The 12,752-nt window shown below is 35.4% G+C and overlaps 1 pseudogene; it reads left to right on the top strand.

The window, feature by feature from the left end:
• The first annotated feature begins 4,581 nt into the window (after positions 1 to 4,581).
• Positions 4,582 to 5,356, top strand: LOC144251985 (coiled-coil domain-containing protein 71L-like; annotated as a pseudogene).
• Positions 5,357 to 12,752: the final 7,396 nt, after the last annotated feature.

Genomic DNA, 12,752 nt, shown 5'->3' with positions numbered 1-12,752 from the left:
ACTCCAGCCACTATTATATTAAATACAATACCATTGAGGTAATATTCTAAGAGGAACAAATGCAAAAATGTTTGTTTTTACAGTCAAATACTTTCTAGACTTCAAAATATATTAATGATGCCAAATAACAAAAGCAACTTATGAGCAAATACATTTAGTTTATATGAATTCAGCAATATACTTTTAGTAATGACAAGAAAAAAATGACTTTAGATAGCAATGGTGCTCTTCTGCCATTCTGTTTCATGAACATATCCTAAACACTACATACACCTGAAATAGTTGAAGCCTATTGGTGAGTCTTACAGAGTGTGTGCCAGAATGATTTTAAGATGGACTTGATAGCTTAATTATTTCCTTGAATAAAAAGTTGAAAAGTAAATTGCATATTAGTAAGAAACACTAAAGAAGAGTTTAAGAAACTACTAAAATTACCAACTCAGCCTGTTTGTACTAGATGGTTAATTTAAGGAACTTTTAAGGCCAATTTTGACCATACAATTATAAGAGGATTTGTTGCTTTTTAACAACGTCCTGTTTAAGATGATGTGATACTTTAATATTTTTACTTTTAAAAAGCATATACATTTCTTTATGTGTTTTCATGTACATATATCAGTACATGTCAATACAATGATAACCTGTTGGGAGAATACTTAAATATGAAGAGATTGAAATAGGTTAAGTTGAATTTTTATACTTTTTTCAATAGATAGTGTTTTGAGTTTTTTCTTAAATTCATTTTTGCCTTTTGTACATAAAGTTGTTTTTAAAATAGGAGAATAGAAATCATCCAAAAGAAAAACTCAGTTTATATGAAATCTCGGGTTTGTAGATTTAATATTTGCTTATATATAAAACAGGTTTCAGAAAAACACCTTTATGTGCTTACTGGGTTTTCCTCATTTTTTCAGAATAACCTATTTTATGACACTAGATTTCTGCAAGACCTCTTTATATATTATCTCAGAGCTGTGATTTGGTGGTTCCTCAATCCCAGACCTAGTCCTTCCTCCTTATATCACCTACTCTCATCTCATTGTCTCCATGAGACAGCCTTTCTCATTTGTCCTCTTGCTAGTGGACTGCTGCCAAACTACACCCTAACACTTTCTTTTTTGCAGTTCTTTTTCAGCAACTCTAGCCGTGTAGTACCTTTGTCTTTTCTGTATGGCCTTTAACTGATTTTTCTGTGTATTCTCGTTATTCATATTTTGAGACTCTTTGAATTGCATGTTGTCTAGTTATTTCCCTCTGAATTTTATATGATGTATGTGAGCTTATAATTAGTAAGTGATGCAGATTTCCATATGCCTATACTGAGGTCAAGACCAGAATGTTATGTTGAACATTTTTAGACATTTAGTATAGATTTCATTAGATGATTTTACTGATCTTTTTTTTTGGTTCTAATGGCTTTCTTAACTATGTTTAGGAGTGTTTTTTAATCTTTCATAAATTTGATAATATCTTTTGATCTTCTATTTTAATTAAATGTGACACTTACTTTGGTAGACCTTTAATGAACTCTTCGATGCTCACAAAACAGAAGGTGACATATTTGAGATAGTCTCCAAAGCCGAATAATTTGATCAGATCAAGGTAAGATTACTTGAAGTTTCATTCAGGTATGTACATTTATTTATTTATGAAAGTTTGAAATTAATTGTTATTCCTGATACAATATAAAAAAGCCATATGGCATATTTGGAGTATCAGCAGTGTTTTCTATTGTACAAGAAAACTCAGGGTTCTAGATAATAATATCACAGCATACCTAACATCATGCTTTGCTTTGTATCCCAAGTCAAGAAATTTAAATAGGTTGTGTATTACTCATTTTATAATTTAATGTTATTAACAGTGAAAACTTTAATACTTTGAAATAGTACTTCACAACTTTAAGCTATGAATGCATTATACCATATAAAAATATATGACTATAAGGAATGCATTTGAAGATGATCAAGTTTTCCCTAATCAGTCTGGGCAGAGGTTTTACTCTGGTCAAATAAAAAATGAAATCTCATCAATTGAAGGATGGTGAGGTCAGATGACTTAATTTTTGTGTCATATCAAATTTTTATGTGTCAATGGCAACTTTAATATTGGTGATGAACAATAAAATATAATTGTACCCGCCTCAACATAATTTCATATTATATAATTTACCTATGGGAAAATTACTGGGTTTTAGCTGTACAAGAGTAAAATATTACATTTTACTAAAAGGCAACCTTAAAAACATGCAATGTGTTTTTAAATAAATCAGACCAAATATTACTATAAAAATATTGACTCTTCTAGGTCAGAGAAGAAGAAATAGAGGAGATAGATGCTCTATTAAAAATTTTTTGTGAACTCTCAGCTCCTGGAGGTGTAGAAAATAGTTATGGGAAAATAAACATCTTACTTCAAACTTCCATCAGCCAAGGAGAGACGGATAGTTTCTCCCTTATGTCAGATTCTGCAAATGTTGCACAGGTAAGAATCTTACTCCCCATTTTCTCTTCTTTGTTTATCTCTAGAGACCAAGGAATTAATTCTATTGTTCTGTGAATACATTACTTTGAGAAATTCTATGAACTACAGTTTCTCCTTAGAATTAAAGATATTGATTTGTACATCTTTTATGTAACCTGTGCTTGTAAATCAGGACTGGGGGTGAAAGTAAGTGGTTTGTTTGGCTTAGTAACAAATCTATCTTATATAAGGCCTAATATATGTATTCCAGTATGAAAGGTCTCTGATTTTAAATATTGAGTACTGAAAGAAAATTGTTCCCTAAATCTATAGCTCATTTAATTTATAACTTTTAAAAACTGCTATGTTAAAAAAAATTCTTCATATATTTAAACCATCATGTGAAATAAAGTAAGTTATTTTTTGTCTTCTTTGTCTTTCATTTCTTTTCTTTTCTTTGTTTTGTTTTGTTTTTCATAATACTACAGATTGAACTGAGAGGCTCTCTATGACTGAAATATATCCTCAGTCCTTTTTTACTTTTTTCTTTTAATTATTTATTTTAGTACTAGGGATTGAAACTACGGGCCCTAAATCACTGAACCACATCTCTAACCCTTTCTATTTTTTTTTTATTTTGAAATAGGGTCTTACTAAATTGCTCAGGGCCTAGCTAAATTGCTGAGAATGGCTTTCAACATGAAATCATCCTTTCTCAGCCTCGCAGTGTTACCACCACACATTCTAACAATATTAGAAGAAAAAAATCTTACTGTAGATAAGCTGAAAGATATGAGGAAAGATGAAATAGGTAAGAAGGGGGAAAAAGTGCTTAAATGAATTTTTCTGTGAAAATAAAGTATTTTACCAGATATAAAAGTATTGTGAATTTTCATATTATTTAACATAAATTTATTTTCTCTCTTCTTTTTTATTTGTTTTTAGTACATTATAGTTTACATTGTTAATTTTGACATATTCATGAATGCATATAACTCAACATAAATTTTGAACCTACATATGACATCTCTTTATTTATGCAAAAGAGCAAAAATCACTCCAAATTTTATGAAGTTATTTAGCAGAATTAGCAATTAAGGCTGGATGTGGGCACACATGCTTATAATCCCAGAAGTTCTGGAGGCTGAGATAGGAGGATCACAAGTTCCAGGTCAGCTTCAGCAACTTAGCAAGACCCTGTCTCAAAATTTAAAAAAAAGAAAATAAATGGGCTAGGGATATTGCTTAGTGGCTTAGCTGCTGGCCCTGGGTTCAACCACCACTACCCGCTCCAAAAAAATTAGCAATTAAAATAGTTTATATTAGCAAATTTTTAAGTATTTTAAATGTAGATCCTACCCATAAATGATAAGAATCATTCAGTGATATTCTCATTTTGTTTCTTAATATGGAACTAATTTCAAAGATATGTTATGTATATCAGCAGTATTACAGTAAAAGTTTAAGTGAACAATAAGCTCTACATTCTCCAGAGTTTAAACAAGCTTAATCACACATAGATGCCTTTAAACCCAGTTGTCATCAGTACATACATAGTATTCAGTGTCCAGCTTTTTGTGTAATATTGAAAAGTTATTCCTAAACATACATTTTCGCAAATCCTAGCATTTATGGAATAAATGTATAATGCCTTGATTAGACAGTATTGACTTCTGCAGAGGATAGACATTACACATGAAAAGAGTCATTCTGAAGACAAGTAAGGAGGAGGGTTACTGCTGGCCAGAATTCTAAAGAGGAAACTGAGCTACCTGGCACACCCCAGGAATACCAAGGCTGGGGAGGCTGAGACAGGAGGACTGCGGGTTCCAAGCCAGCCTCAGCAAAAGCAAGGCACTGAGCAACTTACTGAGACCCTGTATCTAAATAAAATTACAAAATAGGGTTGGGTATGTAGGTCAGAGGTCAAGTGCCCCGAGTTCAAGCCCTGGTACCAAAAAAAAAAAAAAAAAGTCGGGGGAGGCGAGAAAAGTAGCGAGAGACGGGCCGGGCTGGAGACACCAGCAGCGGCCACCACAGCTGAGCCAAGCCAGACTCGGGCGGGCTCGGCGGTGACAGCGAGACCAGGCGAGCGCTGGCGGCCTCGAGTGGCCTCCGATGCCGCGCAGCGTGAAGAGGCTCCGGCGCCGGCCAGGGGCGGCGGCTTTAGAGGGGGAGGAGGGGCCGGGCTGGAGGCGCGGGAGGAGAAGGTGGTGTACTCGGTCGACAGCACCAAGGCGCTGGGCGATACCTTCAAGCTGTTCATGTCCCACAGCACGGAGTTCATGAGCTGGATGCGGAGCTCTCGAGCTTCCTCTGCAGCCTCAAGCACCAGTTCTCCCCTCACATCCTGCGCAGCAAGGAAGTCTATGGCTTCGCCTCCTGCCGAGCCCTGGTGCCTGACCCCCCGGAGCCCCCTACCGCCCCCGGCCTGACGCGCCGGCCAGCCCCGCACGCGGCCGTCAGGAGGAGGCGCCGCGGAGCCCGGGCGGCCGCTGCGGGCAGGAGGCGGCCCCGGCTGCCCCCATCGCCTCCACCGTCACCGCCACCGCTGCTGCCGCCGCCGGCGGCCCCCGAGGAGTCCTGCCTGGAGAAGCTCTCTGCGCCCGAGCCCTGCTTCGGGGGCCGCACCCTGGAGGAGATCTGGAGGGCAGCCACCCTGACGCTGACCACCTTCCCCACCATCCGCGTCGGCGGCGGCGACGTGTGGGGCGAGCACAGCCTGGGGGCAGCGCAACTGCAAAGCGCGCCAAGTCCTGCTAGTGGACCTGGAACCCGTGGTGAGGCTCCGCCGCTTCCCGGTGCCCCGGGCTTGAGACGCCGCCCCGAGGGCGCCTCCTGCAGGTCCCCGGCCCAAGATGGAGTTTCTGCTTGGAGAAATGAACAAGTGTCAGTCGAGTGTTTACAGACTCCACCAGGACGGTCCCCTAGTGCACTTTAGGCGCGCTAGGAAGTCCCTGGATGGCCTCCCTGCCCCACGCCCTGGGATGCGACCCCGCGTCTGGAACTCCGGGACAGGTGTACCCTCTGCCGCCTCCCCGCACCGCGTCTGCGAAGGAGGAGCCTGCCGGACTAACAGGGGAGGTCCCTTTGCTTCGGAACCCCAGATTGAGAAGTCTCCAGGACTATAGGGGCAGATTGGTTTTCTCCCTTTCGGACTCTACCTCACTGGTCTGGCAGTCCTCCGAAGAAGTCATTCTTTTCCAAAGGAATTTGTTTTCGTGCTTGTGTAATAAAAGCCAGAATTTGCTTGCTCTTTAACCCCCCGCCTCCATTTTTCTTTTTGACTGCCACCCCTCTTTCTGGACGGAAGATCAAACATGTTTTGTGGTGTTGCACTAGTTTGTGCTCAGGGTATTCTGAATCCCACTCGTTTCTGAATTTTTACTGAATTTCAAAGCTTTGACCAAGGATTTTTTTTTTTTTGAGAGGTTCTAGCTTGACTGTTAGTAATGCAAGAATTTATATGGCTTTGATTTTCATGGGCTCAGTGATTACAAACAAAAGAGATGTAAAGTCCAATTGCTTAACGTTTTAAAGGTGTTTCTAAAAGATTTTATATTGAAGTTTAATGTTTATATTTACTGAGCTCCTAAAGCAAATGGTAGCATACTCAAACAAAGTTTTGTTTATGAAAAGTTGACTTGTTGAATTCTTTTTTAATTGAATAAAAATTGAAGTGCATTGAAACCACATGGCTTGTGATTGGGGGGAAAAAGAATCGTGAAGAACTGGTGGTGTTGCAGGAATGACTGGAATTCAATTGGAGATAATCTGGCAACATGTCCTGGTCAAACATAAAAATCCAAGAATGTTAATGAGAAGATAATAATTTTTAATATTGAAGTCACATAGGAGAGATGAATGTGTGTAAACGTTGTGAATAAAGTGACAAACAGAATACCCATTAGAAACCTCAACAGGATCTATAGAGAAGGGTGGGGGCATTTCTTGGTATCAAGAAACTGGTTGAAGTTACTTTGGGCAAAATAGATCCCTTTGTTTTTATTGTTGGATAACAAGAAATGCCAAGACTAGTATTCATCACATTTGTAAACATTATGACAATTAGTTGACTTTTTTGTCCTGTGAATTTTCTTTTTTTCCATTCATAGTTACGTTTGCAGTCTTTGTTTGATAGCTGAAGGCCACATAAATCAAACAGGCAAGCCACCCAGAGTACTGACCCTTATTTTACACTTTTGTAATAGTGTGTATACCATATGGCCTAGTGTGGAATTCTTTATTATCCAAGTGCCTTTGGTCAATGGTGGCAGCAAGACTTACTGGTTATTAGACAGTGATGCCACAGCCAGCTTTTACTGCAATACCTAAAGGGTCAAGTAGTGTTTTTGTACCACAATTATTTCAAATTCAAGTATTCTGCCATGGAACTATCCATACTGGGCTGGAACTTGCCATGTGAAACCCTCAATACAAAGATTTATCTCTGCTTGGCAGCTTATTAGGAGAATAATGAGAGTTGTGATTTTTACTCTTGTTTTCCTAGAATTCAAATGGCATAGATTTCTGAAATAATTATTTTAAGTTTAATAGTCCATAGTAGAAATGTTGTGACTTTCATTTCAGTGTTCTTGTTTTGAAAAAAAAATTTTTATATATATAAATATATATATAACTTTATGACAGTTTCCCAGTAAGCCTCATAGTCTTTTATTCACTACTCAATGATGATGCATCCTTACAAACACTGTAATATGGGTAAATAAAAAAGTGAATAATTACTTAGAAGATGGAGAGTGTTAAATTATAGTTATGTGATAGGAAGCTGAGACATTTTTTGGTTATTAGCTTCCATTGATAATTGTATTTCATACACATAGGAGTTTTCTTTCCAAAAATATATTGTTAACTTTTATACCTAACTAGCACCTGAAAAAAATGTATTGTACCATTTCACTATTGTATATAGTTTTATAATCATTTTAAAGTAAATCCAATGGACATATTAGAATGTAATTTCAACATGTAGCTTATCTAGATAGTTTTCCTGAGGATTTTGAAATTAGCTGAGTATAACTTTTCTCAGCACACAACTGAAACATAACCAGTGACACCTTGCATTTGTTTTAACTGATATTCTTGACATTTTTTTCCTCTTATGCCTTGTTACTTTAGTGCACTTGAATGTGTGTAAATGTTTTTTTGGCTTATTTGGGTTATCTGATTTCAGTTTGAATCTGATTGCCCATCTTGAAGTCAATATGGTTCATGTGGACTATTAAATAATGCCGTTTCTAGTTTGTGAAGTAAGATGTAAGAAATATTTTTGCCAAGTTTTCTTTAGCAAAACCTATCTTGCAACTTCTAAAATGTGGAGAAACATCTGATATAGTTGACTAGTATGTTAATAGGAAAGTGAAAGTATTTTATGATTACCTTTGGGCAGAGTGTGAAAAGAAACTTGGCATAGTGGCCTTTATGGTGGCATCCATTAATTGTTTCAGAAGTGAGTCTGTAGCTTAGCTTGTGTATAGATTTTTTTAAAGAAGTCCCATTTGTTTGTTCTCTTGCCTTCATTTATATCTCATATGACACAAGTAGAGGACAAAGCTAGGAGGAATTTTATCACCTTGATATATTTCTGTTTGATTTTTGACTTTTGGGTGCCTAAATGTGACTGGCACAACAAATAATCTTTTTTGGTATTTTTTACATTCCTTCCTAACAACCAGCAACTCATTTTCTATGTCACTAAAACCAGTAATGTCATGATTCTGAGGGCAAGCTTCATCATTGATAGTGCAAAGTGATGCTGTTGTGGCGAGTATTTATTTTTGTTTGAGTACTCTATTGGACAAGTGTATCTTAAGCTAGTGGCACATACTTGTTGATTTGCTATGAGCAAATGTTAGTACTATTTTTCAGAAAACTCTTCAATAAAATCTTTTAAAATCATTGAATACAAAAAGTCTGAGCAATTTTGAACTCAAAAGGTTTTTTTGGTTGTTTTAAGGGTTGGGTTGCCATAGCACTCTTTAAATTGATAATTTTTAATGATTATATATACCTAACATTTACTTTATTGGTGTGTTGAAATATTTTTTTGATAAACTGTTATGTCTTAATTGCATTAGAAAGCAATTGTTTGTAGTGGAACTGAAGTGTTTCCCTGGACAGTTTAATGTGCATATGATTAAGATTTACAATTTGGTTGTACTTTGCTTTTTAACTTATTAACTGTAAATAAATTTTAGAGAATAAAAAAAGAAAAAATAATTCCAAAGATGTTTAGAGAGGCTGAGATAGTCATTACATTTGTATTCTAAGATAGAGTAGGAAAAAGGGCAGAAAGACAGACTATTAACAAAGTAAGTTGACTGTACATATACTGCACACTTGATGCTTTAAAATATGATCTATTTCCACCTAATTGCTCAGGTAAGTTAGTCACATTTGTTTTTTAACAGCCTCTACCCTTGGTATTCCCATACATGTCTGCATTCCAGAACCTGATTATTTTATGTTTTCTAGAAGTGGGCCTGGGTGGATGAGTTGTATTTAATTCAACTAAGTTGTATTTAATTCCTGAAGCATTTCTCATGATTTTAGAGTTCTAAAGTAGACCGTGAATAAACCAGTGGCTATGTACATAAAATGTTAAATATTTCTGTATGTGTTCTAAACTAACTCAAAAAGAAGTAGTTCCTTTTATAGTAGTTTAAGCACAATATCGAGGCTCAGAACCCTATTAATACCTAAAGGAACCTTGATACTGATTTCCAGAGCTATTAATTGCTGCCCAAGGCAGCAAGAGCCACCCTATTGCCCGACAGTAAAGGTCAAATATACAACTCAATCAATCCACAGCAATTATGTATAGCTTAACTCAAATCATCATCTCAATGGTTCTCTGGCATCACCTTTCAAACATTCCCTCTGGCAAATGCCAGGCATCATTCTGACTGGGCTGTGGCTCTCAACAATGCCAGGTCAAAAATGTCATCTATTCTACATAGCAAATCAAAAAAAAAAAAAGCAATGAAATCACCTACTCTGAAATCCCACTTACAAGTCAGATTATATTTCTGTTTTACTGTCTGGACACATTACTTCTATGTGATATTTTTCTTTCAGGTCACATTTTGCATCGTGAATATTGGACGAAAGGTCAAACAATGTGTTCATCAGATTCCTTCTGTTATGATGGAAGCATCCATTCAGCCTATCACACAGACTGTCCGCATCTACCCTGATTTCACATGGAATGATCAGGTAGAAGTGGAAAATATCTATATCTATATTAAACTAAAATGTCTGTACCTCAGATTTTACTACACCTCCCTACATCTTTCCTCAGAGAGCCTAGGGAACTTAACATTGCATCACTGGACACTATTTTAGTGGTTTCAAATTCATGAGAATTTTGCCATTTATTTTTGCCCTCTCTATTGACTCTCATTTTTGCTTACCAAAAATTCATTTTTAAATCATGATGTCTCTCAAAATACTGTTCTCTCCTTTTCTTAAACATTAGACTTGTATAGAAGGTATTCTATATTTTCTTTCTTGTCACCAGTTTCTTTTCTGCTGAGACCACTTCCTCAAGGATCTCTAATATCTGATTGACCAGTTGCCATAACCAGCAGATTTTTCAGTTATTTTTCTTCTCTGATTAGATAGCATTTTATACAGAGCTCTTCCCTAGAATGTCCTTTCTTGATTCTTATCATGTTTCTATTTCTACTTTTATTCCTCCTTTTCCTGCTTTAATACTTAGATGATCTTCAATATCTTATATGTGTTTACCAACATACTGGTAAACATACATGTAAAAACCTACTTTGTATCCTCTTATTCTATCAATAGTTTTTCAGATATATCTTTTGACTAGTTACTGTGTTAGAAATTGTACATACAAAAGGCAAATAGGACTCAGTCTTCAGTTTCAAAAAACTAACTGGGGAAGGCAAGTAAATCAGAAACTGTATATAACAATGCTTACATCAAGTAGTCTTATAAAATTCTAGTTAAATGTATTTGGATACTTCCTATATTAGTTAACATTTGTACATCTTTAATGTAAATGAATTTTGTTCAGCAGTGTGTTCTAAAATCACCCATCTATGTTTTAATTTAATTCCACATTGTCATTAAAGCATTCAGACCTTTAATTCCTAAAGCATTCCTAATTCCTATTTTTCTCACAGTATATGAGCACTAGTTGATAACACCAAATTACAGTTAATATTTTTATAAATATGAAATTTTATATAAAATATAAAATTATATTAAAGTATAAGCTCATATTTGAAATTTTTGATTGTTTTTAAAGGAATGGAAGTTTCATTATTTTTGCACATGATTTTCTACTATTGCTATTCATAATATATCCTAATTTAGTTTTATTAATTAATAGGAGAAAGTACTTGATTGTTTTTATAATCAACTCTCTTATAATGCTATTAGCTTCAAGAATGTAAAACCTAACTTGCCTCAGTCTGATTTACGTAAGGTAATATATCCTTTTGTACAATAAAAGGTCCACAGATCAGATGGGCCCTAAGGAGGGTCCAGTCTTGAGGTTAATAGTATTGTTCAAGGCCCAAGATCTTTCCACTTCTTTGCTCTGCTCACACTGTTCCCAAATGTTTTCCTGCTTCTCTTTCACTGTTAATGGAGTAAGGGGAACACATACCCACTTCCTCAGCCCACAACATAAACTGTAAGCCCTCTTCCCACAAATACATGCCCCCCCCAGTCTAATTATGCCAAGTGTTTGTATGGACTTCTCCTTTACTATAGATATTGTCAGGAGAATGCCATGAGCTGATTGGCTTTATGTGAATCAAAATTATCCCAGGTGTTATGGTTTAAATGTGGTGTCCCCCAAAAACTCATGTGAGATAGTGCAAGAAGATTTGGAGGAGAAATGATTGGGATGTGATCTCCTTTTCATGAGTCCCTGAGGAAGAAGTGAATACTGAACAGTATTGGACCATATAAGGAAAAAAGAGAGATTGGCTTATATAAACAAAATATGATATATGTGTCCAGTAGAATATTATTTGACAATAAAAGAAGCAAAGTACTGATGCAGTTTAAAACATGGATGAACTACAAAAATAGTATGGTAAGTTTAAAAAACCAGTCACAGAAGACCATATGTTATATCATTCCATTTAACAAAGTGTTTAGAATAGCCATGTCCATACTTCTAATGAATATAAGTACTCTCATGGAGGTGATAAAAATGTTCTAAAATTAGATTATGTTCATAGTTGTACAACTTTGTAAATATGTTAAAACCATTGAACTGTATACTTTAAATGAGTGAACTTTGTTTTAAAAATTATATATCAAAAAAGTTGTTAGACTAATAGGTGCTGATATGTAAACATTACTGTTACTTGAGTTATGATTTTCATAGTACTAGGATAATTTTTCTCCTAGGTCCATGGGACAGTAGGAGAATCCTGGTAGATTTGGGTGGAAGATCCTACAAATGATCATATTTATCATCCAGAGTATTTTCTAGCTCTTAAAAAACAGGTGAATATAACCTTATTATTTAGCTATCATAAAAAAAAATATATAAACAATTTTTGTTTTTTACTATCTCTCTGATTTCAGAGTGCCATGAAAGTTTTGTTATGTTCTGTTTTCCTGTTTTGTTTCAAAGGAACACAGAGATTCAGTGTGACAATATTGATTATTTAGTCTGATCCTCGTTCAAGAAATTCATTTATAATCTTTACCATGGTTTAAGGCATGGCTTCTAGAGGCGTGGAATATATAAAATAAGGGGGGTAAAAATAATTTCCTGCAAAATAATAAATTGCTTAGTGAAAAGATCATTCCTTGTAAAATTATCTGTAAAGACTCAATTGTTGCTATATCTTTAACTCATGTTTTATTTGTAATTTCTCTTTTTATCAAAGAGAAAGCAAGCTTCTGATTGAAAATCTTGACTAGATAGCAATAGTATTTTATAGCAATATTTTGTTTTCATGCATTTATCTTCTTGATAACCATGTAACCTATATATTTTAAGAGATTTCAGTTATTCCACTTAAGATACTGATCAGATTTAAAGAAAAATATTAAGTAAATAATAATATGGTACTTGAACTTATAGAAATCATGAAATAATTGCATGAATCATGTTTGGGAAATTCTGATAATGAATCAAACTGGTAACATGTCATAATGATATCATATATATAAATAATATAAAGTTAGTATAAATTTTTACCTTCTGTTATGTCAAATAATCCTCAGAAGGAAATCACCTACAAGTTACTGTAGTACTTGAATATCTGAGCTAT

This window comes from Urocitellus parryii, unplaced genomic scaffold, assembly GCF_045843805.1.
Source record: "Urocitellus parryii isolate mUroPar1 unplaced genomic scaffold, mUroPar1.hap1 Scaffold_35, whole genome shotgun sequence".
In the NCBI taxonomy this organism is placed as follows: domain Eukaryota; kingdom Metazoa; phylum Chordata; class Mammalia; order Rodentia; family Sciuridae; genus Urocitellus; species Urocitellus parryii.
This window is presented reverse-complemented; position numbering and strand designations above follow the sequence as displayed.